The sequence below is a fragment of the Aptenodytes patagonicus genome, chromosome Z, assembly GCF_965638725.1.
Source record: "Aptenodytes patagonicus chromosome Z, bAptPat1.pri.cur, whole genome shotgun sequence".
Classification (NCBI taxonomy): domain Eukaryota; kingdom Metazoa; phylum Chordata; class Aves; order Sphenisciformes; family Spheniscidae; genus Aptenodytes; species Aptenodytes patagonicus.
The window spans coordinates 30,451,985-30,479,845 of NC_134982.1; the positions used below are offsets into that span (position 1 = coordinate 30,451,985).

At 43.0% G+C, this 27,861-nt stretch overlaps 1 protein-coding gene across 4 annotated transcripts in view; it reads left to right on the forward strand.

The window, feature by feature from the left end:
• The window catches only part of KANK1 (KN motif and ankyrin repeat domains 1), a 131,359-nt gene that overhangs the window by 13,229 nt on the left and 90,269 nt on the right, over positions 1–27,861 (forward strand). Inside the window, exons 1-3 of one of the 4 annotated variants that reach the window (XM_076363349.1) lie at positions 10,758–10,840; positions 14,092–14,244; positions 19,782–19,913. The gene's annotated coding sequence lies outside the window, so the exon portion shown is untranslated. Of the gene's footprint in view, positions 1–10,757; positions 10,841–14,091; positions 14,245–19,781; positions 19,914–21,275; positions 21,355–27,861 lie in introns of those variants that run through there. The other 3 variants (XM_076363346.1, XM_076363348.1, XM_076363350.1) reach the window with 3 other exon arrangements.

Below are 27,861 nucleotides of genomic sequence, written 5' to 3' on the forward strand. Positions count from 1 at the left end.
TGGCTGGGGTCACAACATGCAAATGCTTTGAGGTGCCACAGGTGCTTTTGTGAGTACTCTCTAGTCTTGGTTGTTTGCAGCTGGGTAGTGTGGGCTGTGGACTAGCCCCCTCACTGCCCTCTCCTCTGGCCACGGGCTGTGACCAGCTGAGCCTGCGGCACAAGGTATGTGCTTGCTCTCCTGGCTGCTCTCTTAAACTCTTCCTGCTTTCTGCAGGAATCTGGTATTTTCTTAGCTGTGAACACTCTTCTAGCCTGATTTATGCATGTTTTTTTTGAACTGACCTTTTGATTTCCTTTCACTGTTAACCTGTTAATTGAGACCTGGTCGTTACAGGGCTGCTTACATTCTGGGTGAAGAATAGCCACAATTTGTGTTGTACGTTCCTGTATGAATTATGTTCCGTTACAGTGGAAAAAAGCTGTTGTGCTCCATGACTGGCTTATAATTCATCTTGGGTGGCCCAATCGGGACTGAAGTCGGATGAGGCGAATGATGGTCAGTGCTGATGTTGAACATGAAGATAGAGTTACAGGCAAAGAAGGCTCCTAGTTATCTTATAATGAAAAAGGGATAATATTCATCTTGCTGGACTGAGATGCTGAGCTTCTCTCTGATCTAGGAAGTCTCCACTAGCTCCATCCATTTCCTTGATTGTTTCTTGAAAGCTTCATTTTAAGTTATGGTTTAATTTCTGTCTGAAGAGGGAAGACCCTTCTTACTTTTGCCTTGCTGGCTATCTGGAGTGACAGAAACTGCATCAGAGGCTGGATGGTTTTTTTGTAGATGAGTTTGTCTTCCATGTGGCTCTGGCATTCATCAGTCCTGTTCATGATGGAAGTTGTAGATCACTGAGATATTTTAACTCCTGACCTAATACCATGTGAGTGTTTCCTCTGCTCTTGCCCGGTTTGTTCAGTTCCCTGTTTGGTTAGCAGCTGGGGAGCTGCTGGGAGCTTGGCTGGAGATGGGTTGGCCTTGGCTCCAGGTCGCACACAGAGCTGGCTTGTTGCTGGTATTAGCCTTGTCTGCCGGCCGATGTGACTGACGGGCTGAGCAGGAGGCTGCAAAGCTAAAACGCTGTCAGTGTTGTCAGTCAACAGGCAGGGCTGGATGGCAAAGTCTGTCAGGACTACGGGGGTGGGGGGAGAAGGGTGACATGGGTGCACACCTTGCACTGGGGAAGGAAAGCAGGCTGAGCCTGCGGTGGAGGCTGTCCGCTGCAGAGCCCTGTTGTCCTTGTACCTGTGTTCCCTTATGTTTGCTGAAGTGTCATTGTAAACAGCCATTTCCTACTTTCTTCTTTGTACATCTTTCTTCAGTGTTCCTTTTAACCCTGATTTTTCCTTCAAGTTGCTTGTTACTTATAACTCCTAATTCCAGTTTAATGACTTTTTTTGTGTCTGGGGATTTTACATTATTTGCATCACAACAGAGCCCCATGGGAGACTTGGAGTGATGTCAGCTCTGGATCTGGCGTTAGGCAGTTCAAAGCACCAGGCATGAGTTTTAGCAAGTTGATCCCCTTGTGCTGCTAAGTTCGAAGACACTGATCCGGTTGGAACTAGGCAGGTGGCAGGTCAGGCTGCACATCTGAGAGTTGCCTGGCCACCAAAACTTGTTTTAATGAGAAATAATAGAATAGTAACAAGTCTGTCACAGGGAGAAGTTTCAGGAGTTCAGTTTTGTGCCACCTGTAGTAAAAATAAGTTAATAAACATCAAGAGCATCTCAAGGGTTAGTCAGTCACTTCTTTTTGGCTTGTGTATTGTGGCCTGTCCATTCAATGAGATTGTACAATCAATTTCTCAAAGCCTGGTAATAAAACACATCAGTTAAGATGAGGATAGAGACTGGAAGAAACTACTTAGTTCTGTGGACTGTTTCTTTCAACACCTTGAATTAATAATGTTTTTTTAATTACGAGCTCATCATACCAGAACTATGTAGCAAGTTATGCTTCTAATCAGCTTCCCCCCAAGCTGCATTTCTTTTTAATTGCCAAGTGCTATATTTGCTAACAGAAACACAGAAAAATATGAATATATCTGTAGTGATAGAATATCTGAGGGAGGATGTTGAAAGCAGTCTGCTAGCATCAGGGGGGTTTTTTGGGTTGTTTTTTTTTTAGGTTGTGAGTAAGTGTGCGAATGCTTCATTTGTAACAGGACAAAAGGAAATGGCTGTTAAACCTCAGCTCTGCCTTCACTTTTCCCAGCTGCTGTCTCAGATCTTTGTTAAGGTCACTTCTTGTGTCTGTCTCTCACTCAACTCAGGCCCAAAGGTTGCAAAGGGGTCATTGCATTTGGAGATCTGTCAGTGTCTAAGCATCCTTTGGAAAGCAAAGCAAAGAAAAAACATCTCCTCTCACCCCCCTGACTGTAGTACATCCAGCAGGTTTTGCTGTACTATACAGTGCTGTCGAAGTGTCCTTCAGCTGCTTTCCTGTTCATGAGTTTTGATGGATCCCTGTTCTGTCAGCTTGCATCAGATAGGTAGCGAGAGAAGGAATCGCTTCTCCAGAAGAAACTTCTCACATGCTGTGAATGCAAATGGACCATTTGCTCCCCTCCCACCACCTAAATCTTTCCTCTCCGGCTGTGTGGGATTTAGTGCCAGCTCACAACACAAGGGCGACAGCTGGTTGGTGTCCAAAGTCCTTTGTGTTGTTTCAACTTGAATCAGGAAATGATTTGTCAGAGGATCAAAGCACTCTTGGGTGAATTAACTTTTTTTGCCAAACCGTGGGTTTGACGCAGATGTAAATATTGTCTGATATTTACAGGGACTACCAGTGCTCCTGACACAGGAGTGATTTCTGGCTATCATCCAAATCGTATTGGGGTTGGCACAAATAATTTCATAGAGCAGCCTGCATGGACTGTTAGAGATCGCATTTGGAAATAAGACCAGGTGTGCCAGTAGTTGCATGCAGATGGGCAGGAGTAGGTCTTTTAGCTTATCTCCTGATACAACTCTTAAACCATCAGACAAGCTTCCAGTGTTGGCAGCGACTTGTCTCTTTGCCTCCTCTTCTGCCTCTGTTTCTGAAAGACAGTTGCATGTCACTTGGCACTGCCTTGGCCTTTGGAGGCTTTGTGAGGCTATGAAGATGTGACTTCACCCCTGCCCTGCTCTCAGGGCTTGTGCCAATGGCAGGGCTTAGAAGCACTTGTTGTGCAATGCTAATATATGGTAGGGTAAGACCCCTGGGCAGGACTTTGCAGTGTGCACGCTTGTGTGTGTTTGTAAATATTTTGTTGGAAATACACTGTGGAAGAAGAGTGAGAGAAGGGGTGAGATCCTGTGCTTGGGATTCCCGCTTGCCTTGGGAGGCAGGGAGGGTGTTGCTGTAGGGGCAGGTGTGTGCATGCCTATGCAGGTGGCGGCACTGGTAGGAGAAGTGTGAGCTGCAGGCAGAGATGGAGGTGGTCTTTGGTTAAAGGTTGTGTGCTGCGAGCAAATGAAGCTGAATGAGGTCGTGTTGGTGCCTGGGGAGAGGGTGTTGGGGGGCGGGGGTCAGGGTGGAAGGCAGTGACGTACTGGCTGGATAACATCACCTTTCAGCAGCTGTTACAGCAAAGCTTGCTGGGGGTGCTGCCTTTTGTCTGTGCCAGGACACAGCTCTGGATGACTATTCAAGACAGCAGTCCCAGTATTTATGAAGGACTGACACCTTGTCTTCAATATGTAGGAAAAGGGTGATTTTTTTTCTTTAAAAAAATACATTTCATTTGGGTGAAATATACCCAAAACTGAAGTACCTTTATTTTTCCCCGGTCTCTGATTTGAAGCACTACGTTTGTCAGTCACCCTAAAGTAACTCCCCTCCCTGTACATGCACACACCCCCTTTCTGGGCCTGAAGGCCAGGCCCTGCTCTCCAGAAGCGAATAGGTGATATACTGCATGGTGGTCCAGCCGTCTACCATCTGCCGGTATCCATCCAGCAGGTACCTGAGTGGGCAGAGCCTTCGCTTGAAAGGACATCTCTACTTGACTCGCAGCTTAGTCTCTTCATGCGTGGAAATCTGGGATGGCAGCAAGACCGCAGCCCTGCTCTGCTGCCTGCAGAGCCTTTGGGGATGTGAAAGGCTTGTGCTGCAGGACTGCGTGGTTGCAAGCAGGTGGGGTTTGTGCTCTGGAGAAGGGGAAAGAAAATGGCTCATACATGATGAACTCTGGGCTATTGAGTTAGTATTTGTCTGGTACACTTGAGGGCAAAGTTGTAAGAAACGGATGGTGTCAGGATGCCTGACTGATACAAGCAGAGTTGGATTGAGGCACACAGAAAAGACTTGAAGTGAGCTGTTAATCAGTAACAAACTGAGTCATCCTGCAACAGCTTGCAATGCCAAGTAGAGATGTACACAGTATAAAAGGAAGGAATGTGCACCAGTGTGTGTATTCCAAGTAGGGAAGGACTTGCCCTTACTTCTACACTCAAAAAAGGGCATTTTATTGCTTTTGAGAAGGAGCAATGGGGTTTAGTAGGAAATGTGTTCCTATGCATTTTGTTCTCTGTCTGGTTCTTCAGATCTGATAGCATTGGTGTGAAAGGCTCAGTAATCACCCAGAGGATAGTTGTGTAATTCCTGCTTACCCTGTCTGGGTGCTGGCCACCGGCATTCCTGACCCAGCCTGTCTTCATCTTCAGGGTCCTCTGGCCAACCTCTTCCAGGTTACCTGTCCAAAGAAGGGCTTGAAGTCAGTCAGTTCATCAGAGAGGACCTTGTACACAGGAACCGATTAACCTACAATGGTGTATCCTACAGTGGAGGATTTCTGCTTTAAAAAGAAAAAAAACAAAACAAACAGTATTCCCATTGTTTGCCCAGAGCAAAATCTGGTATGTTTGAGAAAGTATCTGGTCCTTGACATCTCCATTCTTTTGCTGTTGGCTCTGAATTGCACACCTGAGACTGAACTGCAGGTGTCTTCAGATTCAAACCAAGTAAAACATTCTTGCTTCTCAGATTTCAATGAAGTTTGCATGCTGTGGTAAGGCCAGAAACTATAATCCTTTTTTTCAGGGGAAAATACGTGGCTGAGATTGGTGGATGGGTAGAAAGAAAAGCAGTTTCAGGATGGGGACAAAGGGATGAAAAATCGATGTGAGAAAACACAGCTGGCTAGGCTGCACATCTGCTGTGCATTCAACATGCACTCTGTGTGCCCAGGAGGTGATAACACAGTAAAAAAAAAAAAAACCTTTCCATTGCCTGTGTTTTTCCAGTCGGCCTTTTGCCCACTTGTACCCATGCAGTGTGAAAAGGTTGTCTTGGTGCTCCCATTTTGCCCTGGGTAGAAGCAGGTAGTGAAGAGAAATAGTGCTGGGAGCTTTTAAATATAACTAGAAAAGGGTGATGAGATTACAGCTACTTTGGGTGTTGCACAAGTTTATAGCTTGTCCGGCCTAATAAAAAATCCCAGAATATTAATTTAAATAACTCCATGCTTTGTGTCCTAGCTAAAATGAGGGATATCACAGTCATAGAGTGAGAAGGATGAAAGTTGTTTGGATTATTGAGTCTTTGTGCTTGCAGGTGGATTTGTTCTTAAAAGTTTTAATGATTGTGATGTCCTTTTGGCACTCCAAAAAGCTGCAGGTGTTTCAGATGATACTTGACTTATGGCTGTATCTGCCTACTGCCAGCCAGGAGTTTTAACTCTTGCTGTTGGGACTTCTCTTGTTTGTATTGTGATAGTACTAACAGAGCAGCCTTGCCAGGCAAACAAACTATTGCTGGTCACAGAAGGCTTGAGATCCTCAGTGTTGAAGTGTGCTGAAATCTCTCTTTGTGGGGTCCATTGGTGTTTTTCCATTATTCCTTCTGTCTGACTCATCTCTTGTCTTAGTGCTATTTCCAAAGAGCTTTTTATAGCCTTTCAGCCAGGTTAACTGAGCACCTAAGACAACAGAGTCCTGCTTCCTTAGCTTTAAAGTGCTTTAGCTGCCTGTGTCTTAAACTGGCATGTCCCCTGCAATCTGCATTCTGGTCCTGCCCTTACAGCAAGACACTTATACCCTGTTGCAACTTACTCGGAGACAGTTTATTTCAGGGAAACTTGTTCACCTAAGAGATGATGTGAGGACTCTTCCTCATGTAACGTCATCCTTTTGAAAGCACCTATGCCTGTGGTGTGCTGGCCTCTCATCAAAATTGCTGTGCAACGTTAAGTTGGTGCTCTGAAAATTAACCAGGCTTAAAATAATGTAGGCAAGAGTGATGCTGCTTTTCTTTCATCTTTTTTCGCTACTGATAGCGAAAATGTTACAAACTGATCTTGTGAGATGATTGCATCTCTTTTAGCGGAATTTTTTCAGAACGAATCAAGCCTCTTTCTTAAAATGCTATCAGGTGCCTGTTCCTAGATAAGCAGGTACTTTGCAGCTAGAAGCTTTGCAGTGCCTGGGTGAGGAGGAATTAATTAGCAGCTTTCTGGCTAGCTGGTGTCCTCTTTCACTCTTCTCAGATTGCAAAGGGTAAGGATGAGGAGAAAAAAACTCATCTGATGATCTCTTTCTCATGGCTTGATGCTGGCCACCCTGAAGCTATTTATGCCAAGCATGCTGAGTGGGGTTCAGTTTAAATTTTCACCGGCTGTTCTCATGGAGCCCAGGGCCTCTGCAGAGCAGGGCAGTTGCCGTTGCCTCCTCGCCTGTCCACGTTGCTCCCTTCCCCTGGACCGGTCCCTGTCTGTCACTCTGCTGAGAGGTGCTGGGGGAGGAGGGCACGGCCACTTCGGTATGAAGGGCGAGAACGAGCATTGTCACTGCAGGCTGCAGGTTTGCTTGTGCTCATCAGGATTCACCAAGGATTTACTGTGATGTGGCTCAAGGGGAAAAAACCCCAACACCTTTCCCCCAAACCCTCCCTCTCTCTGCCTAGCACTTCACTGTCAGAGCAAGAAGTAGCCTTTCTCTCGGCTTCGTTTTGTTCATTAACCATTGGTCTAAGAAAGCTGTCTTTTATTTGTTACTGTTTTGATAGGGTATGGGTATTTGTTGAGAATAAAACATGGAAGTAAATCTGTAAACTTTTTTCCAACTGCATAGCAAAAATGAAATTTCTGAAACCAACTTTAGAAGAACAACTTTTCACTTGTGGTTGTGTAGAAGCTGTTTTGTGGCAGTCTTAGAGTGTGTATATAGATCTCCCCTTCCCCCCCCTCCCCCCCGAAACTTGTTGGTCCTATTGTTACAGAAGGCTTTTGTTGATAGTACAGATATATTAGCATTGTAGCACAACACATACAAGCTGCTACTCTTGACCCCTGAGGCTTCTGTGGAAGGTCACAATGGAGAGGCTGGAATTCCTGCGTTAATCACGCTGAAGCAGAATATCCATGCTGGTTTTCCCAAAAGATTAGCAGAATGATACCACATTGCTTTGAAATGTGATCTCAGAGCATCTACCTCTTGAGGACAGTTTCTTTCATGTTTAACATATGCATGGATTTTGTGTATTTTTAAACCATGTAATTATTACTCATTGGAATAAAATGTGAATGATAGTTTATCACACTGGTGATCTGCTACTGCTTTTGTCTCACCAGAAGCTTTCAGTGCTCTCCTGTTGACTAGCAGTGAAGAGGAAGACTGTTTCCCTGGTTTTGTGAAGGGAATGTTTTGAGGTAACTAAGCTGCACCTATTATGCAGTTGCTGAAATGTACAGTAAGGTACAGCTTCTCTACAGGTTCGAAAAATAAAGAAATACATAAAAAAAATGCCTAGTGCTTAGGCTTGATAGCTGCAATTCTGCAGGCATCTTTGCAGTCTAAGCTGAAGGCGCTGACATTGCTGTTCTAGGACTTTGGGGAAAGCGTCCCAGAGAGAACTGTGAGCCTTTCCCTCCTTATAGCTTGGCTCACATGGCAAGTAGCTCCTTGGCTCCAATCCAGCCATGCTGTGAAATGTGGTACCAAAGTATCTGCTGCATTGTGAGCAACTGGTTTATTAATTATGGGCCCTGGCATGGTCAACACTGCTGGGAGCTTTTGTAGATGCCCATGTTTTGTACAGTGCCTGTGTTTTTCTCTGTGCTCTCAATCTGCAGTGGTGTCAGAGTACACCAGGATGACTTGGCATTGTCTTAGGTTCTGGATGCTCAGTGCACTTCCAAACTGGACTGCACCTCCAGGGAAAAAGATGAACACACCTGATTCTCACTGCTGTTTACCCCCGGAGCAGTCTAGTCTCCAACCCTTCTGGAAACAGTCTCTTATTAATGATACAAGGCACTTTCTTTCTTTCTCTCAGAAGTTAAGCACCGATAAGGAGGGTTGGAAAACTTGTTTATGCACCTGAATTTCTCCTCCTCCCTTTTCCCCCAAACCTTTGTGTATGTATAGGCAAGCTATAGGTTACAACACTTTTTTGGATGGAAGCCCTCTATAATATTGTTTTCTTTCTGTCACTGTTGATGAAACAGTGTCACGAAGACACTCACTGCAGGGCAGAGGGGGAGGTGTTCGCAATTCTGGTGGGTACTCCAGATGTTTATGTAATGTGCCTAAGCTTGCAGTGGAATACAAAATATTTGTAAAAGGCCCCCAGGTCTGTCCATGGATAAGCTATTTGTCTAGGTTTTCTGAACAAAGCAGGAGAATGAGCTTAACTGACAAGCCCTAATTAGCTCTGTGTTCTAACAACTCTTTCCCAGGAGAATGACTTGTGGAAGGTTGTTATCAAACCACTCCTAAATTGGAATCTTAAAACTATAGTGTTGACTTTTCCCTTCTCTTGTGTTTACTGGAAAACCAAATACTAAAAAAGACTTGAGAAATTCCTGCTCTTACCTAGTGGCAATTAAATGATTGCAACCAGGATTTGATGCAAACTCAGATCTTTTGCTCTGTAGCAGTTTCTCTGCTGAAATGCACATCAATTTTCCTCTCTTTTCACCACAAACCACTTTTGTTTGACTTAAAGCATTTTCATTACATAGTTCAGACATTTTGAATAGATACTTTAGGTAAGGCTTAAGAGGGTTGCTCTGTCGTCTTTTAATTGATTTTTAGGTTATATGGAAGAGGGAGAGAAACTTCAAAATAAAGCTGCTCGCCGTTTTCAGAAGCGTGTAATAAAGTATGCAGGGTTCAACCTCTGAATAAACCACTATCTGCAAAAGCAGGTTTAAAACTAACAAAAAAAATTCTCCAGCAAGTTCTGCTTATATTGTCTTAACTTGACACTGACCAATTTTCATATCTTTAGATTTCAGATACATGTGGAAAAAATTTGCTCTTAAGTTTTTACTTTCTTTCTGTGTCATCATTGTGGCAACTCGTGTTCCCTGACACACATGGTTATCCTGTGTAAAGGGTAAACAGATCTTGGAAACTGCAAAATATGACTTACATATATCGAGAGGTACTTCACTATATGCATTGCTACCGTCTTCAAAGGTTTTGGAAGTATCTAATGAAGGGGAAGAGATGGAGGGAGCTGGGCTGCTTGAAGTACAAACCAGAAGAATTATTCTAGAATTATTCATGTGTCTCTGCTGGAACAGTGTTCCAGATGTGCGCATTGTCCCTAGTACATGGGGAATTAGCTGAAATAAATACTGTGTATTCCACATCTATTTGTTGCAAGCACCAGGAATGAAATGGGCTGAATCAAGAATGCTGGAAGTGTTTCATTGTGGAAAGGGGATGGGCAAGTTAGTGGCCCAAAAAAGCAACATGTGGATGTTGGTATCAAAATAAGTTGAGGGGCAACTGGGATCACAGCAGCTATAGATGTTGCTGCATCTCACTTGATCAGGAGTGTGGCTAGGTCTTGAGTTTGAGGAATAGGAGAACTTAATGTAACAGGAGAAGACTGTAGTTAGACACGTGTGCACAGTTGTTCTGTCTTTGGGAACTGCATTTTCTCCCTGTTAAGAAAAAATTGCATTTTCTGTTGTGTTGTAGCCTTAAAAGTTCAGAAAGTGTTGTGTATTTTGTTAGGCTCTGGCTGTGAATATTGTCTTCTGGTTATGCCACCCGAAACTCAAAAGGTGAGTGCTGTTTTCCTTGAAGGGAAGAGAAGGCTACATACAGATGGCACTCTGTATTCTTGGTGTGAAGGGGATATTGCCATAAGCGTAAGCAGCTCTGATGTGAGCTGTGGTTGCCAGTGCAGCTAGGAGCAAGCATGGTCTCTTCTCTTCATCCACCTGCCCCGTTTGTCCTTCGGTGGCGTTTTCATCCCAACCAGCCCTATGGATGGTCTGCTTTTGCTAGAGGTCCTTGGTCTGACAGAGGCATGTGGTTGTGCTGAAGAGCAGGCAGGCACTGCACAGGTGTGTAAGAGAGGTGTTACCGTGCAGGAACGGGTGGATGATTAGTGACAGGTTGCGGCTGGTGCCCTGGCAGACGTCCTCAGAAGTGCTGCATGAATGGGTGCAATGGGTGCATGGGGTCAGAGGAGAACAAAGTGACGCTATGTTGTCAGCGGTGGGGAAGAAAGCTGAAAATCCCTGGTGTAGCCCACTGTTGTCTTGGCTTTGAGCTGGCAGCACTGTCATTGTGTCTTTGTAACATATGCACAGCTTAAGTCCAAAGAAAATTTCTCCTGCCCTAAAAAATTTTGTTCTCTCGGGGCCTCATGAAAAATCTTAACTGATGGTTTGGACATAATCTAAGCCTGGAGTGTCAGTGTGACTTTTCCATTCATATTTGTTCACGGATGAAAGAATGTGTGGCAAATACCCAGCGTAATTATGCATGTTTCTAATGTTTCAGCTTGTATAATACCGCCCACCTTCCCAGAGAGGTCAAGTTACTGTTTCAGGCGCTGCAGTTCAGTGATGTACGGTGTGGTAGAGAGAAACGGTGGACTAACAGCCCTGTAAGTTTAGTCTTTTTTTTTTTTCGCTTTTTCATGAAATAGTGAAACCTGATCTGGTTTGTGCCACTGAGTAGGTTTTGGTGTTTAATCTAATAGACTATTTAAAATATATCTAAATGGGAGAGTACTCGTGGCTTGAAGTGGTGATTTGTTTCTGAATAGCAGTACTTAACGTCGAGGAAGTATTACCGAGAGCGTGTGTGTGTGTGTGAAATCCCTCCGTCGGTATCTCTTTCTGGTGGACAAACTGTTTGCAAACTGCTGCAACAACCCGGATAGTTGCACACAAATCAAAGTCTGCTAGGCAGAAGCCATGGCGGGACGACGATTAAGTTGGCGATTTTTCATCCGCAGTGACCCTGAGTACCCGCAAGCACACTGAGCCTTCACGCTGACATGATAAAGCAGTGTTGCAAAGCTTGCGCTGGCTTTTTCATCTGCTTTTCCCCTCTGTCCTCTCCCTCCCCCGTCTTCTGGTGGCTGCGCTTGCAAATGAGAGGCTGCAGCTTTTCAGGCGGAATCGGCTGAGGTCGCTTTGCTCTGTGACCTTCCTGTTTTATGGACTCTGTGTGTAAAGTGGATTTTTGCAATTTTATGTTATTCTTTTGGCTGTTTGAGGGAAAAATATGTTGAAGAACACACAGTTCACATGAGTGCTTTCCCCCAGTCTAGTTTCAGAGGTTGGGTTGTTAGATTACAACCTTAATGTCTGTGAGCTGGAGCCTGAAAATCCAGTGTTTAGTGTGTGTGTATATATTAGTCTGTGTGTGTGTATGTATGTAGTACTATTATTGTAATGACAGTCTCCCTACCTATCTTTTGGCAGAAGGGACAGGGATATTGCCATTTGTGTATGCCGCCTTCTGTGGAGTTTCTAATCTGTGCCATTGCTGAATATGCTAGCCGTGATAACAGTTTCAACAGAGAAGAACATCCTGACCAGCACTGCATGTCTCACACCTGTCCTCCCCTTGCTAGTCTTTCTAGCTTATGCTAGGACCACCTAATCTCTTGCTCCATTTCTGAGGGAGACAGACAAATGTCTTAGAGTGATAGGGCTTGAAATGAAACTGGGGAAAGCCATTCTCTTAAGAGCTAGCAGTGGGACTCTGGAGAATAATGTGTCCTTTCCTTTGGAGGCCACATGCTTGTTTGCTTAATTTTCCTGGTCACTGAATCCCTGGAAATGCTCATTTTTTGCTACCACCCCGTGTCCAAAATGAATCACCATGTCTAGAACATGGTGTTCTTGAAGGTGTAAGGACGTACAGTGGTTATTCTGGATTAGCTTGCTTCACAGGAGGTAAATTCAGAATGACTTTATTTTTAGCTTTTCTTGTACAAGTCATTGATTCAGAACATCTGATGAGACAGCTGTCATATTTCTTTTTTTCCTTTTGCACAAAGGAAACAGCATTGCCATGACAGTAGTCCTCAGTGATATATGACTATGTTTACACTTTTGAGGAACCCCCTCATAGCCTGCTGTAGTGAGGAGCATACTACCCAATAGCACTGTGCAGCCTGGGGTTCATCAATTCATTGTGTTTTCAAAGCTTTAGGCTGAAAATATGACAGAGACTTATTCTCATCTTGGTTCAATACTGGAAATTTCTCAGAGCTATTACAGGAGTGTGTAGTGGGTGTTGAGGGTCGTTCCCAAACAGTGCTGGATTTTGGAGGCTGGTCTACCATAGTCCTTCCAAAAATCCCATCCGTTAGGAATATAAGCTCTGGAATATCACTAGGGAGATGGTGGTAAGATCTGTTTGAAAATCCCAAAGGCAGCTAGGCACCATGCATATGGAAAGCCTGAGCTGCAAAGCCAAGTGACCTGCTCCGAGGTTTGCCTTGGTGCCAGAGGAGGACGTGAGTCCTGTTGTCTTTTTCCTGCCAGCTCGAAGCCTTGGGATGTGGCCTGTCCCGAAGTAAGGAGAGCTTCAGCCTCCAAGCCTAGATACAGAAATAGATATGTGAGGGGTATGGATTCCCTGAGATGCAGGTTCTTGGCGTGGTTCTGGAGCATATCAACTGCCTATTTCGTTGTTGTTAGCTATAGCTGTGTTGCACCCATGAAGATATGTAGTGATGCTTGACAGCTGGGCAATGTTTTCATTTTCTGTGAGCATGGGGAAATAGCACAAAGAAAGATCAGAGTTTTTATGGAGGTCTGCTTTTGTCACTTGAAATCCAGCAGTTAAGAAGTTTTAAGGTCCATCAAGGTTACTAGTGTTTCTGAGCTGCTGTTTCTGGAGATAATGGCAATCAGCTCTGTATCTTTAACTTAATTTTGATGGTTAAGATTACTTAGTGAAGTGTCTTCTTCCTTTTAAAAGCTGGCAGGCTCCTTTCCCTCCCTTTCTCTGCTTGCCCAGCTCAGATGGGACCAGAGGAGTAAGCAGGTGGCTCTCATCAGGAGCAGCCTGTGTCTCCGTGCCTGTGTCCACAGGCAGGTGAGAGGCCATCTGACCTAGGAACCAGGCAAGCAAATGTTGCAAGCAACACGAAGTGTTTTATGGTCCCTTCCAGTTTCGTCCTCCACCTTCCCAGTTCCTTTTCATTCCAAGACAGAAAGTATCACCTTCGTAGCCTTTCCTAATCTCTGCTCTCCTTAAGGAAGCAAGCACAGATTTATCATATGTGTTGTTGCTTGTCAGAAGTGTTTCATGATACGGTAATATGAACAAGCAAAGGATGTAACTGAATAAAGGATGTAGTACAGGATATAACTGGAGTATTGAGAAAGGTTAAATGAAGATGATCTGTAGCTGAGATCAGTTTTCCTTCTTTCTTGAACCACTTTTAGGTAACTTCACACCAGTGCTTCAGTTGTGACATCCCCTTCTCCCTCCATTCCTTGCCTAACGACAAATATCTCAACTAAACTGGCCTTGTAAAGCCCATCCTACTTTAGAGCCCTAGGAAATGCATTATGTTTTTAAATCTGGGCTGAGTCTTGGTAGCTAGTCTTGCAGACAGAGAACAAAGTATTAGATCTGCCTGCAGAAGGGGACATGTGAAAAAGAAGGGAAAAAATCCCCACATATAAAACTTGGGTGCACTAATGACTTAACCTCCTCTTACTCTCTGGACATGAGTCCCTATATATGGGTGATGAAGTCCATGAGCAGTGATTTCCCTGCAGATGGGATAAAAAGAAGCACTGCGTGAGCTCTGGTGCTGTCAGTGAAGCTTCATCTGTGGCAGCAGCCTCAGTTGTTAGAATGTATATTTGTGCTGGTTCTTTTCAGAAGTTTGCCCATGTCTGGTTAAAGCTCCAACTGCCGTCTGCCAGCTGAAGATCTCCATTGCAGTGGTGGCTGTGTCACAGCACTGTTTGTCCTGCCAAGCAAAGATCTCCATTCAGAAAGCCTATGGTGAACTCCACAGTTTGTATAAGGAAGGTACTGGAGGGGAGGGAGTGGGACATGCATCTGGCCTCTGAGGGTACAGTGAATGGTGAGTCAATCTCACCTGACTTGACAGCTAAAGGTGTTAAGATTCAGCATATCTGTTTGTATGGTTTGCTGGGTTTTACTGTTTTGTCACAATCTTGACCAGTTTTTGTTGGTTGGAGACTGAAGCGTTTACCTAGATTGTCACTTTTACTGTGTACAATTCACAAACACTCAGCCCTTGGGTCAAAAAAACCCAGACCCCTAAATGTTTTGAAGGAGACAGCCTTTTATTAGTCAGTCTCGACTCACATGTGCACCAGATGCCTGTGAAAAAAGTCTTACTGTTTTTGAAAGCGATTGGGTAGCAAATGTGTCTTTTATGACACCTTTCCATTTTCCATGAGCTGACGTACTTTGGGTCTAAGTGTGAGAACTGCTGCTTTAACACCTACTTACCAAATGCAATTTAATTTCTTGTAAATTAATGATTATGCTTGTTAGAGTGGTGTAGGATTTGTATTCATCCGTGCTGGACCTGGCAGACTTATTTGAGTACTTGTCCACTGTGATGAGAACATGAAAGGCTCAAGAGGGTTTTGATGCTGCTTATTCGATGTGGTTTCTCCCTGTCTCAAAGCAGTGCACTTTATACTAGACTAACAGCTGTCCCTGTGCTTTTGCTACAAGAAACAGCTTACTTGTTGAAACTGGTCACCGGTTTCTGAGCGCTGTAGTACAAACCCTGGACCAAGGTGAAGCCGCCCTTTCTCGCGCTGTGACCTCTGCCTGTGCAAAGGGACTGAAATGTGAGAAGCAGCCTTGCCTGCCAGGTTCTAGCTGAGCTGGTGTATCCCATTTACCAGCAATGTGAGTCCCCTCACTGAAGTAACTCATGCATAAATTCATGGGGCTGTGCTTTGCAGGAGGTCTGCATTTCTTGAGAGAGGCCATACGAACAGGATTGTCTTGGAAGTGCCTCATTTTTAGATGTGGATTGTTGGGGAGGAGGAAGAAGGGACTGGACAGGGGCCGTTCAGGCTCTGTAATTGCCTGTTCTGCTTGGCAGTAAAACACTTTTCCCTGACTTTGGCTTGTTTGTGTGCCACAGTGAATGACCCTTCTGTGTCTTTCCATCCTGTGTTGTGGGGCAGGCTACGAGGCTATGTTCTGTTGCAGGTTGTATTGTATGTCAGGTGTTCTCCTTCCCTCTTGCTCTCTGGCTGCTCGAAAAACAGTTCCTATTGGGACAGGCACATCAAGCTAGTGCCGAGTACATTATTCCTTATGGCATGTGTTTTAACAAGTCACAAGAAGCTCAAAGTCCATTTGCAGTACGTGAAGAGCTGGTCTCTGTACCAAGAGGTGGCATCAGGTACAGCAGATAAGGTGTTCTGGCTTTAGCCCAAGACTTGTTTTATCACCAGAATGTTGAAAGGAAAGTTGCTTTGGCAACAATTTAACTTTTTTTAATGTGCTAACAACCCCACCTTTATCTGCTGTTTAGAACCTACTAACTCATGAACATTTACACTAGCACTACAGGGTCTCTCCTTGCTCTGTTTTGAGACCAGCTAAGAAATTAAAATGTTGTGGGGTGAATTGCTGCAGGTGGTTGGCAGACAATCACCATTATCATTACACATAGCTCCTCTGAGATGCTGTCCTGGACCTTCTCTGCTGGGGCCAAGGAGACTGTCCATAGATACATCCTCTCATGTTCCTCCTCCTAACAGCCTAGGATCCTCAGTAATACCAGTCGATTATTTTACTCTTTGTTAAGAATTAGTGCAATGTACAGCTCTGTATTGTCTGCTGTAGATCACAGGCTTAAATAAAAAAGAGCTGTATGACAGCTGCTGAGAGGAAGCACCCCTCCATGGGGGGTTCATCTGTGGTGTAAGGCTTCTTTCATGTGAAAGAGACCGCTTGGGGGGTGTGTGTGTGACCGAATGGCATGATACATCGGCATGGGGAGATTCCTGAGGCAGCAGTTGTAGTCATGTTACTGTGGCACCCTGCCCAGATTAATTAGTGGCTCTGCAGGGTTAATTAGCATGGTGCTTTGTGCCATGCAGACATAGCCTTAGTTATTTCCTTTAGCAATTGTGAGAACTTATGCCAGTGAGGTGTACCAAGATTGAATATTGCTTTTGACTACTTAAAGGCTTTCTGTCCAAAAATTTAGAACGTATTCACCAGGAAATAGTGTCTTTACCACTGGAAATGTTGCCTTCAAATTAAAATTTATTTTAAAATAGTGTCTCCTTCCCAGCAAGAATGTAACTAGTGGTGCTATGCAGTGCATCTTTAACTGACTTTGAAGTGTTTGACGCAACATCTGAGGCATATCTCAGTAAGTTATCCAGGCATGTCCTTGACGTTGAGGGGGCTGGTGTTTTTTCAGACCAGACCAGCATAAATTCCTCTTTAGATAAGCGAATCTGGCTGCTGGAGGGAGGTGCGTATGTTGGAGGAGTGTGTGGGAGGAGGTGTTGAACAATATTAAAATGGAAAAGGGGAGAAGATGGAATACGTATGTTACCCGCCTGTGGAGAACTTGTCAAGCTAGAGTACGCTGTGAAGTACGTGGACTTCCCGTGAAAAATTGGTGAAACCATGTTTTTGGAAATTTAAGAAATACCTGTTGCATAGCAAGCTTTGTTGAAATGTAAAATGTTATCAAGGTTAAAGCTTCCAGTAAAAATTACAACTTTATCAGCAAACGTGCTCCCTTTGTATATGTAATATCTCTGTTTAACTGTTTTACTACGTTTTTCATTTCTGCTTTTCTTTGCTTCTACTTAGCGCTCTGTGCTAATCACTGAGTCAGTTTTCTGCCTGGGAATGAATTTAGATTGCCATTTGCGAGGCAGTTTAGAAGAACAATTACTTTTTGATATGAGATACATAAATCCATTTTATCCAGATTCAAATTTTGCTTATAGTATTACATATATTTTTTTAAATGCCCATTGTATCAGAATGTTTTCTGATGTTTGGTGTTTTTGTTAATACCTGTTAGGTGTGGTTTGTTCTCTCCTTAGGGGGAAAAGATGGGTGTGCAGCATAATGTTTTTTGTTTTGGTTGGGCTTGGATGTGTAGGAGTCAGATGATTGTGTATGCATGTATGCTGTGATTTGTTTGGGGTAAAAAGCAAAACTGAAGCATTCTTTCCATCTGGTGTGGAAAATGGTAAGGCATGTGATAAATCTTAGCTCCCGAAGGATTTCTGACTTTCGTTCAGTCCTCTTTGAGAAAGAAGAGGAACTCCCACAAAGTTGTCACTGGTTCATCTTGGAGCTCAAGCCATGTCCTAGTCCTGGCCTTTGGTGTTGCACAGTTACTGTGCTCTCAAACTGATCTGGATCAGGTGTGGGCATAAACACTCCCTTCAGCTGAATTACACAGAGTACCTGGTATAGAGTTTATGCTAGCTGTGGGACAACGTGTGAAGGTGCAATCTGTTGAAGCAAAATTAACCCATGAGAAATACCTGAATGATCTTGACACTATGTCATGGGGACGCAGCATGCTGGGTATGGTATTAGGAGTTTGAAAGTCAGTTTTGTTGTGTCATTGAACAGCGGTAAAGGATGTGTAACTATCGACTGAACAACTTGAAGATAAAGGCTGAAGTCTTGAAATATTTAGAATTTTTACAGGAAACTGCTGTAACACTTTATACAGAAGTGTAGAGCAGGAGGTTATACAGAAATACAATGATTGTTGTACTTCCTATTATCTGTGAATATATAGCTCCAAGGATATAATTAGTTTTCTATCATCTCAAGTTTCCTAATGCGTTACAGTTTTTAATATTATGTCAATGGGGATATTTGTAATCATCTTGGAATTCACTCCCATTGAAATGTAAGAGAAGCATTTTAAGGGTATATGAATACCTAAGATGCAGTGTAAACAAGTTCATATTTTACATAAATAGCTGAAAGTGTAACTAAACGTATTGGGGAAGTGTTAGAGGGGGAAGAAATTGACTTCTATTTCCTTGGGGTAACTTAAGAGCACTGAATACTATTTTAAAGCTCACCTAAGCTTGGGGCTTTTGGATTTCTAGTTTTGTAACAGATGTTACATTTATGGTTTATCTTTCCACAGTGTAAGGACTCCCACTTAATCCCTCCTCCAACAGACAAACCTTTGTAGTTTCCCTTCAAATACTACTTGTTATTTTAGTTTATGAAGACAATTAACCCTCAGGAGGCCGTTTTAGGAATTTGTAAACAGTGTAGGATTAGAACAATATATATGTGTAGGGACATTGGTCTGTGACATGTTTTCAGTGCCAGTTTGTTTATTCATTTATAATAAAAACTCTTTAATTCTTACCTGGTATGATTCCCTTGTACTCCATGTACTAATGTACTTAATGTACTACATTAAGCTCACACCTCTGTGGTTTTACAGACTGGGACAATGATCACCATGTGTTTTCATACCAAAGCTTTAGGGAAGTACTTAATTAAAACCTGGATGACAAGAAGTATCTTTTCCCTGAAAATAATCTTCAAAACTCTCTTCAGTAACCATGCTAGATATAGATAAATTGTTCTGCCATCCCATCCCTCCATAGCTGTCAAATGTCCGAGCAGCATCGTTGTGCAACTATTCAACATCAGCACAGCCTCAGGGTGCAGCTGACTTGGACTGTACCTGCGAGTGGTTGTGAGGCAGGTTGTCTTGGTGCAAGGAATGGTGTCTCTTTATGCGTGCGCCTGGGGTTTTGGGAAGTTTGCTCGTTTGGGAGATTAAACATGCCAAATGAGTTGGAAAATAAGTGTCTAAACCTTAGTGACAGAATATCTTAGCTGAATTGCTGTGGAGGAAAAGACCAGTCTTACGTGCCGTAGTGGTGCAGGCATGAACATAGCTGCAGTTGGAGTGTCTTTGCTCAGTAAGGGTTGAGAGTATGTGTGAGTCCTTGCAAGATGAGAATTTTTAAAAAAAGCCTGTTGAGGGAAATGAGACAAACCAGTCTGTAGATGTCTCTCCTTTTACTGCAGTCTATAAAATACTTCCATGTGTCTTTCATGTACACCAACATCCTGGCTTATATAGTGCTACTACTTAGCTCACATGGGCTTCTACTGCATTTCCCAGTTCAAACTAATACCAGGTTACCTTTCCTTAAACACTTACTGTTGTGTTTCTGTAACTGGCATGGCTGGTGTATCCTGACATGCCTGGAGCTTTGTTTCTGTGCATTCACATGGACTGTTGTTTGAAGAAAGATGATTCAAATTGGGAAGGCAGTGCAGGGTGACATGCCTATTGCAAGATGCCTGCTTTCTTTCCAGGGTGCTGTAACCAAAATATTCCTTGTGCGTTTCACCGTGGAAGCAAAAAATGACTTAACCTTTCATATTTGTGATTGTTGTATTTCATTATTGTTTGCAATTTCATTATTGTTTAGCACCATGGCTTTAGCAGGCTTTAGATATAAAACATATCACGTTTTAAGCATGTGATATATTGCCCAGCATGTACAATGTCTAATTGGTGCTTTTTGTTTCTCTTCTTGTAGGATGACTCAGGTTCCTGAATGTGCTGTCAAATGCTGAAGTGTTGAACTCACTGAATCCTCCGCATTATTTCTGATGTTTAAAAAGGCCTGAAGGAAAGTAGAGGACTGGTGCTTCTGTCACAAAGTTTTAAGGTAAGATGTGACTTCTTTTGCAGGGGGCAGAGGGAAGAGGATAGACATGGTCCCACAGACTGTCCCAGCCCCACCCCGTGCTCTGTAATAAACCATACTGACATGAAGTCTTAGACTGGACCCGACTATCAGTGTTTGTTCATTATGACTAAATTCACTGACTTTAAGGTAGAAATTGATGCAATAAAGAAACAACTTGGTTTCTTTTCCTAAATCACCAATTCTACACTCTTAAGTGCTTGTGTACCTTTCCATTAGAATGCCTTAGTCCTTCATCTATGGATTAATAATGTTTTAGTAGTAAAAACATTTAGTCTTCAGTCCCTATGGGGTGTCAGGCTGAGAAATTCTTCACCAGGAAAAATATGGGTAAGAAGCTAAACGCAGCTGTAGCTGGAGAAGTGACCATTCTGCTTTGACTAGAGCTGCTGCTGCTGTTGTTTTCATTAATTAATTAATTACCCATATTTTGTACCCATCTTTTGGATTCGTAGCTGGATTGTCTGCCGCACTGTAGTGCTGCTGCTGCTTTTTCTCAGCAGCACAGTAGACCAGCGACAGACCAGACCAACAGAGAGTATGTTTGTGCAATGCCCAGTGCACAGCATGGTCATCTCTCGCTGCAGAGTCCTTTCAGTGACCAGGGGCTGGGTGTAAGCACTCTGGAGGGACAGGGCTATATAGAAATGTTGCTGTGCAAAGATACAAATCAGGTTAAGAGCAACACCAAAGAGAAGGCCTGAATTAAATCTGTAATAAAAGAAATCCAGATGGGTAATCCCTGTGTAAAGGCTCTCTTTGCTACTGACTCCTGGATTCCCTCTGGTTTGACAGCTGCTGTTTGAAGTGGCAGCTGACTCCTATTTTTATTTACTTCTGTTGACTGTCACTTCCCACCTTGTTATGTGCACTGCAATGTGCTGCAGGTTCAGCACAGAGAGATAAGACACACCTAAAACTGAACTCATCTCTTGAAGAGTAGAGACTTAGTCTCTTGGCCTTTCCGACTTTTTAGGGTAGCTCACTGCAGATGCAGGGGCACCAGCCGTTTTCCCAAACTGCGAAACTCAGTAGGTGTGGAAGAGCAGATCTCCTGCCTTTCTTCATTACTCTCTGAACTTGCCATTTAGATGGGGTGTGTGCATGTGTGTACGTGCATGCACCCAGACTCCACTGACTCTCCCTTCAGCTCTCTTGCGCAAAACTCAGTTCAGAGAGGGGGCAGAGGGTGCTGCAATGCACCTGTGGCAAGCTGTTGTGACCGGGAAGCCTGCCTGCGCTTCCACTGCAGACCTCACGCCAGCACATTTCAAACTGGCACTGGGTTCTTGCTCATAGAGCAGTGCCTGTTCCTCCTTGCAGGATGCTGTTCTTCACTTGGGTGTACCAGGGATTTTGCTCTTCTGGAGCTCCTTCTTTTCACCAGGAAAAGCATCTGTAGGTGAGTTTTGTTTTTTCTGGTGGCAAAGTGCTTTGTACAGGAGTTGGGAGAAAGCAGCCATAACTGCTTCTGGGCCCTGAGGCAGGGCAGGGAGGAGGAATGCTTAGGAAGGGCTAAATAAGGAAATTTATTATCACTGTGACTAGGCTTGTCCCAGTTCCTGTGTGGCTGTGTGCCACAGCCACGTCCTGGCTGTAGAAGTGTGCACCCTCAGCCAAACATGGGCTTCTAAGTGAAGGAAATGTGGATATATGCATAGAGGGCCTCTCAGGTTGCCCTTGCAGGTCCCCAAACCTGGCTGCCTGGTGCACTGCAGCAGGTGTCAGTAAACTAGTGTAGTCACAGCCTGGATGTCCGGTGTGCTGCATGGATGGCTGTGCAAGGTGCAGGCTGGGAGAAGAGGTGAGGAGGCTGTAAGGAAACACATGCAGACAGAGAGAAAGAGTATGATTGCAGAAAGGCTGGAAAACCCAGAGCAGACTTCTATCTGCTGTCAGGGAGCCAAAGTAGCAATGATTGACTGCCTGGCGGCTCCTCAGAAAGCACGGGAGCACCACGGACAGTCGCTAAGAAATGGACAGTAAAGGCAGCTCCTGTGTCAGCTCTCGTCACAAGGCTATGGCTATGGAGAGGAGTAGGATGAAGAGATGGGCTTCTCAGATGCTCTGAATTTAAGTACCCCTCATGTTATATACATACATACTTGTCGTCTTTGCATATCCTTACACTGAGTGGCATAGCAAACTGTCCCGCTGTACATTTAAGTAGTGTTGGGTTGTAACGCTGTGTTACAGAGGACAGGAAAGTACAGGCATTAGTGGCAATAGCCATCATTGTAGAGAGGTACTACAAATTAAATGTTGGTACGCTAGGGCTACTAATTTAGCAAGCCTTTGGAGAAGTGGGCTCAATTTCTCTTCATAAAATAGTGTTTGAAGATCATGTGTGCCCATGATTGCATGTAACACAGTAACATTTCATTGTGCTCAAGGCATTTTGCATTTGTACAGATAACTGCTACTTTGAAATACTAACATGACCACTTCAGTGCTTTTTGCCTCTAAGTCACAAAGCCAGCATCCCCCTGGAGTGACATGCTCAACAGAGAGGGCCTGAGAGCATTTTATATGTCTCTGAACTTCACCAAATGTGATCCCTGTGCAGGTCATTAAAGCAGTGTGCTTCTAATTGGATCACAGACTTTGGCAATGTGAGATGAGCAACAGACTTATTAAAATTAACTTCCATTTATAAAGCCATGATTGCTTCAGTGGGTTTGTCTGGGGTTTCTCACAGCTGTGTCCTTTAGCCTTAATTTAGCCAAGGGTTTTACTGCAATATCATCAGACTTCAAAACAGCAGTTTCGCTTTTCACAGCAGAAACTCAACCTGTTAAATGGAAAAAAAAAAAAAACCCAGCCAACCCTCTGAAGAAAACCTTGCACTTCTGGCAGGTTAAAATACAAATACCCAGCAGCTGCTTTCTTTAGCTAAGTCTTAAGCTGTAGGTTTTTTGGACTTCTGTTTATCTCAAAAATCTTAAAAAAGATTTTATAAAAAACATGACTAGATCTCAGTACAACTTCATCTGGGACAGTTTCTGCCTGTAGGAGAGAGCAGAGAGATTCTGCTTTCACAGGGGCAAAGCAGCTTCACCAAAGGCTGGGGGTTGGTTGCCCTGGCACAGCAATGTAGTGAGAAGATTTAGTCAAGTCTGGCTCTTCACTTTCTGAATTTTCTGGGCTTGTTGGAGCAGTTAAATCAGAGTTTTAAACACGGATTAGTTGGCTTCAGAGGTCCATGAGATACTTGCATCTGCAAAGGGGATCTGACTTTTGAGGAAGCATGCCTATTGTAAGTGAAGTTAAATTTTGCTATACAGTAGTATACACCTTAACTAGAAAATTAAAGGTGTCCGCAAATCCAAATACTACTGATCAGAGTTGATTTTTTTCTCTCCACACCTGCACAATAAATGCAGTCATGTTTTTTATTTGGCCTGATATTTCCACTTGCCCAATTTACAGCAGATGTGGCTTAAGTCCTGCTCTTTCATCCTTACTGCTCTTAGTTGTGGTTGTGCTTAAATACACCACAAAGCCATCAAGCTGCCCAGCCATGCTGTGCTACATCCTCCACCTTTCCACATTGTACGAAAGTAGTTTTTCCAGGCAGGGATGTCATCTTGTCATGCCAGTTACCAGACAGACCTGGAGGGTCCCACCTGGAGTGGTGCTCTGGTTATAAAAAGGCTGTCACAAACCTCATACTTGCCAATATTTTTTAGAGGGAAGCTGGGCAGTGTGACTAAAAGAAACAGCAGTATTGTTTCTGCAAAAAGTAAATTTGTTTTTCTGCAAAAAGTAAGTCTGCAATGTGACCCAAACCCACCTCCTGGTGGTGCTGCCATCCATGTTGTGGCTGGTTACACCTGACTCCACACCTGAAACCAAGTTAGCGAGGACCCAGGTGGAGGACCCAGGTGACACATTGACCACTGCCAGAGCAGAGCCTGGGTACAACTGTTGGATGCACAGACATCTGCATCCTTTTGCTGCTGGTGGCCAGCTCATGGACTCCAAGTTCCTTGATGCTTTCTTATGTTTCAGGCATTCAAGTGCTGGGACGGCTGTGGTAGGAAGAGGTAGGACTGATCGAAAGCAACCAACTTGTGCCATACCATCTCTTGGTTAATTTGGCCTGTGGAAGGGACCTCTCACTTGTTTACTGGTGCCATGAACATTGCTGAGGCGATTTCAGTACAATAACTAGTTCTTTATCTTGATGAAAGCCTTATGTGTGCTTTTCTGATTTATGTGATTTGTGAAGGATTAAAAAATAAGTCTATTAATCTTTGGAGCTACCTAAATGTAAACAAACCCCATCAAAACCATCTTTGGTTTTTAGCTCTTTTGCTGTCAGAACCTGACCTGTTCAGCACTTCCCAGGATTTTCTGAGACTAACAATCAATTTCTAGTATAGAAAATAAATTCTCTTGCTTCATGTTTTAATCTTAATAAATTCAGGGTTTTGAGTTGTTGCATGTATATTTTTTTCCCTTTTTGCTATTTCTCTACGTGTAAGGCACAAGAGTAACTCATCTCTCCTTCTGCTAAATGTACTTTTACTTTTTCAAAGGAGATGCTTTGTCCACTAGGAACTGTGGCTCAGCATGCTAATAAAACACACTTTATGCCTTTAAAATGTTTATTCAAAGTGGCCTGGCTGGCTTACAGTATCTGTGTGGGTGGACTGTCCTTGAATTTTGTAGACTTAATTTAGAACTACACAATACCCAGTGATGGAAAATGGCTATAAATTGTCTGTGCGCAGCCATGCATTATTGATAAAGGGTAGAATAAGCTCTACAATTTCTTTATTTGATGATGTTAGTGCAACAGCTGGCTGATTTGTTAAGACTTTTTTCCCCTATTGGCAGTAAAATATTTCTTCATTTTGAGGTCTGAATTTCCTCCTGAATTTTGATTTGTGTGGGGGTGAAAACTTGCTTTTTCTCCAGTGCTACTAAATCTAATGGAAATGTTCCCACGGAGTAGAAACAAGCTTCATTTCTGGGACAGCTAAGCAAACAGTAAGTTTGACTGTATGCAGAAGACAGGACTTCTTTTAATTGTCACAAATATTTAGAAATGGAAAATGGAGCATAAAGTGTCATAGTACATTTAGGAAAAAAAAAACCCTTTAATGTACATGATTTGGCACATGCTTAGAGAAAATGCTTTACAGTGAGTTAGGTGTGCTTTGTAATTTCAGTGTTCCTTCAAAGTTTATGAAAAAAGTCTCAACAGTCTTAAATCTGTCATGCTTTTTTTCCTGTTGACACTTATGATAAGTAGAGAGTCTACTGAATATAATTTGCATATAAAACTGTGCTGTAAACTAAACAGTTCTTTCCCTATAGTTGAACAAAGGTATAATGAGCTGCTCAACACACTGGAAATTAATAAAGAAGTAAAAAAAAAAACCAAACTTGCCAGAAAAACTATCAAAGGCTTAGTCTTCCCAACAAATCTCCAACACTGAAACTTACTTTTAAGCTATGATTTCTGGAATGGTAGCTTCCCACAAGTTGTTATTCTAATATGGCAGAGGGAATGTACAATTTGTGGCAAGCAAATGTTGTATTTGAGTATGGAATTGTTTTTCTCTTATGTGTGTGTATACATATGCTTTGGTAGAAGCATTCCAGACCTCTACAGATTTTTTTTTTTCCCCCTTTGTAAAAGTATTAGGGTAGTAAAAAGTATGAACATAGTTGATCTTCATGAGCTATACTGATGTTTATAGTGGTTTCCTCTATTCCATGGAGAATTGCTGTGTATTAGTTTAGCTTTCTATATATATACAGGCTTTTAAGGTAAGAAGTCATTAAGTAATGAAATAATTAAACTGGTTGTGTAGTTTCAATCAGGAGGCAGGTAAAACTAATGGGGAAAGGACTAACATGATTGACAGGAGCTTGCTGGAGATTTACATTGAGAATAACTCATTCTTCAAAACTTTCATTTTCTGATGGAAATTGTGGGGTAAATCAAATACAGTGGCTATGAATGATGAAAATGCAAAAGTTATGAATTCTTACTGACTTTGTAAATCTCTAACTCCTTCACTGCTAATATAAAATAACTTACCTTAAAGGGGTCTTGGGGCTGTGAGGATTTAAATGAAAGCTTCAACATCTTGAAGACTATTTTGATACTCAAGATCATGAATTTTGTGGCTTGCTTTATGCATAGAAATCTGTTGTGGAAGGGGAACAGGAGGTTTTCCATAGGTCATCCGATAGGTCTGTGATAATTCACTTGACTGATCAAAGTGGCAAATTTCCCAGTAGTTTAAATGTTTATGCAATTCAGACGTTAAACGGGCAACTAAAAATTCTGTGCTAGTTGAAGAGGATACCTTTGATTTGATCTTACAGAAAGTACAAACAATTGGACATTGACATGCCGTGATTTTGTTTTTGGAGCAAGTGTGGAGCTGTTTGTTTTCATACAGAAGGACGGCCTTCAGCCATATTACTACAATTCCAGCTTTGTTACAACCTTCTCCTATTCAGACAGTTTTGGAGTGTGAGTGTGTAATTTTTTCTGAAACAAGTATACTTCAGTAGTGAAATACAATTTTGAAAATTCCTTGTTCCTGGTGTTTGTTTTAATGAGCATCTTTCACTGGCGTTGTTAGTGGCTACTGTAATGAGACACTGTAAGATAAGGAAACATCATGAAGTACAGTGGGGATGGATTCTCCTTCTCTGCATCTGCGCACTCTCTGCAGGCAGCGCATGGGTGAAGTTACTCTGACCTCTTCGTTTACCCCCCTGGAAGTCAATCAGAAGTAGTCCAACAAACACAAAAGAGCTTTAATGCAATTTGACATTTCTTAATTTCTTCATACTAACAAAATACGCCTTAGTCTAGAAAGGTCAAGTGACTTGCAGAAAGTTACCTAGGTTAGAAATCTACTGTGCAAGTGACCTGAGTGTTGCTTGTTACCATCCCAAATTCTTTACCCTTGGGAAAGCAATTGAGTCCTTTAGAGTGGGATGGATGAGGTGGTAGGAGATCACCTTCATGTGACTGATCTTTGCAGACCATGCTCAAAATACAAGGACAGCTGCAGCAAAATCTTTTTCTTATCCCCTGTAAGTATGGCTTTTAAAAATATGAGGAAAAGAAATGGAACAAAATTAGTGTTTGATTGTAATCCCATACAGCCAGTGCAGGTGTTGCAGGAATGGCATGATGCAAAAGGACCTGAAAGTAGTTGATAAAAAAAAAATTTTTTTTAGTTTTCCCAGGGGAAAACGCAGAGAGATTTTTCCTAGCAGTCAGTATAAAAGCAAAGCGGTAGAGGAGCAGTGAGGCAGGTGGCCTTGGCTTGTGAACAAAAGTTATCTGACAACCTTCCATTACTTTTAAGGTGGTATTTGCAGTTTCTTTTCAACTGTGTCAAAATATGATGTTAAATTTATTTTCTCCCAGTATAGGAATTAAGGGGTGTGTGTGTGGGACATCCTTCAATTATTTTTGAAAGGTGCTGCCTAAAATATTCTCTTTTTGAAAGCATAGGGCAGGAAGGTAAAACGTGTGTGGTTGCATCCATCCCCACCCAGGTGTAACGCCAAGTGCTTTGTCTTTGACAAGTTGCAGCATGCCCTATTACAGGGGAAAGAAAACTCCTGTTCTTTCCGTTCTCCCTTCTTTTGGTATAAAAAGATGTATAAAACTTGTTTGGGTGGGACAAACGTCGGCAGCCTCTTCCAGGTTTGATCAGTGCTGCACAAACTGTCTTGGTTATAACGCAGATGCCTTGTGCTCTGATCACCTCACCGTTGAAATCTGCAGCGTGGCAGCCCGTTGCCACACAGCCAGGCAAAGCTTTGGGTGCGATTAGTGCTTATTGCAGAACATAGTTCAGCCCGTCTGTAGTACCAACACTGGTTCTGCCGGCTAGGTTGCCGGACACGCTCATCCTGTGCATCA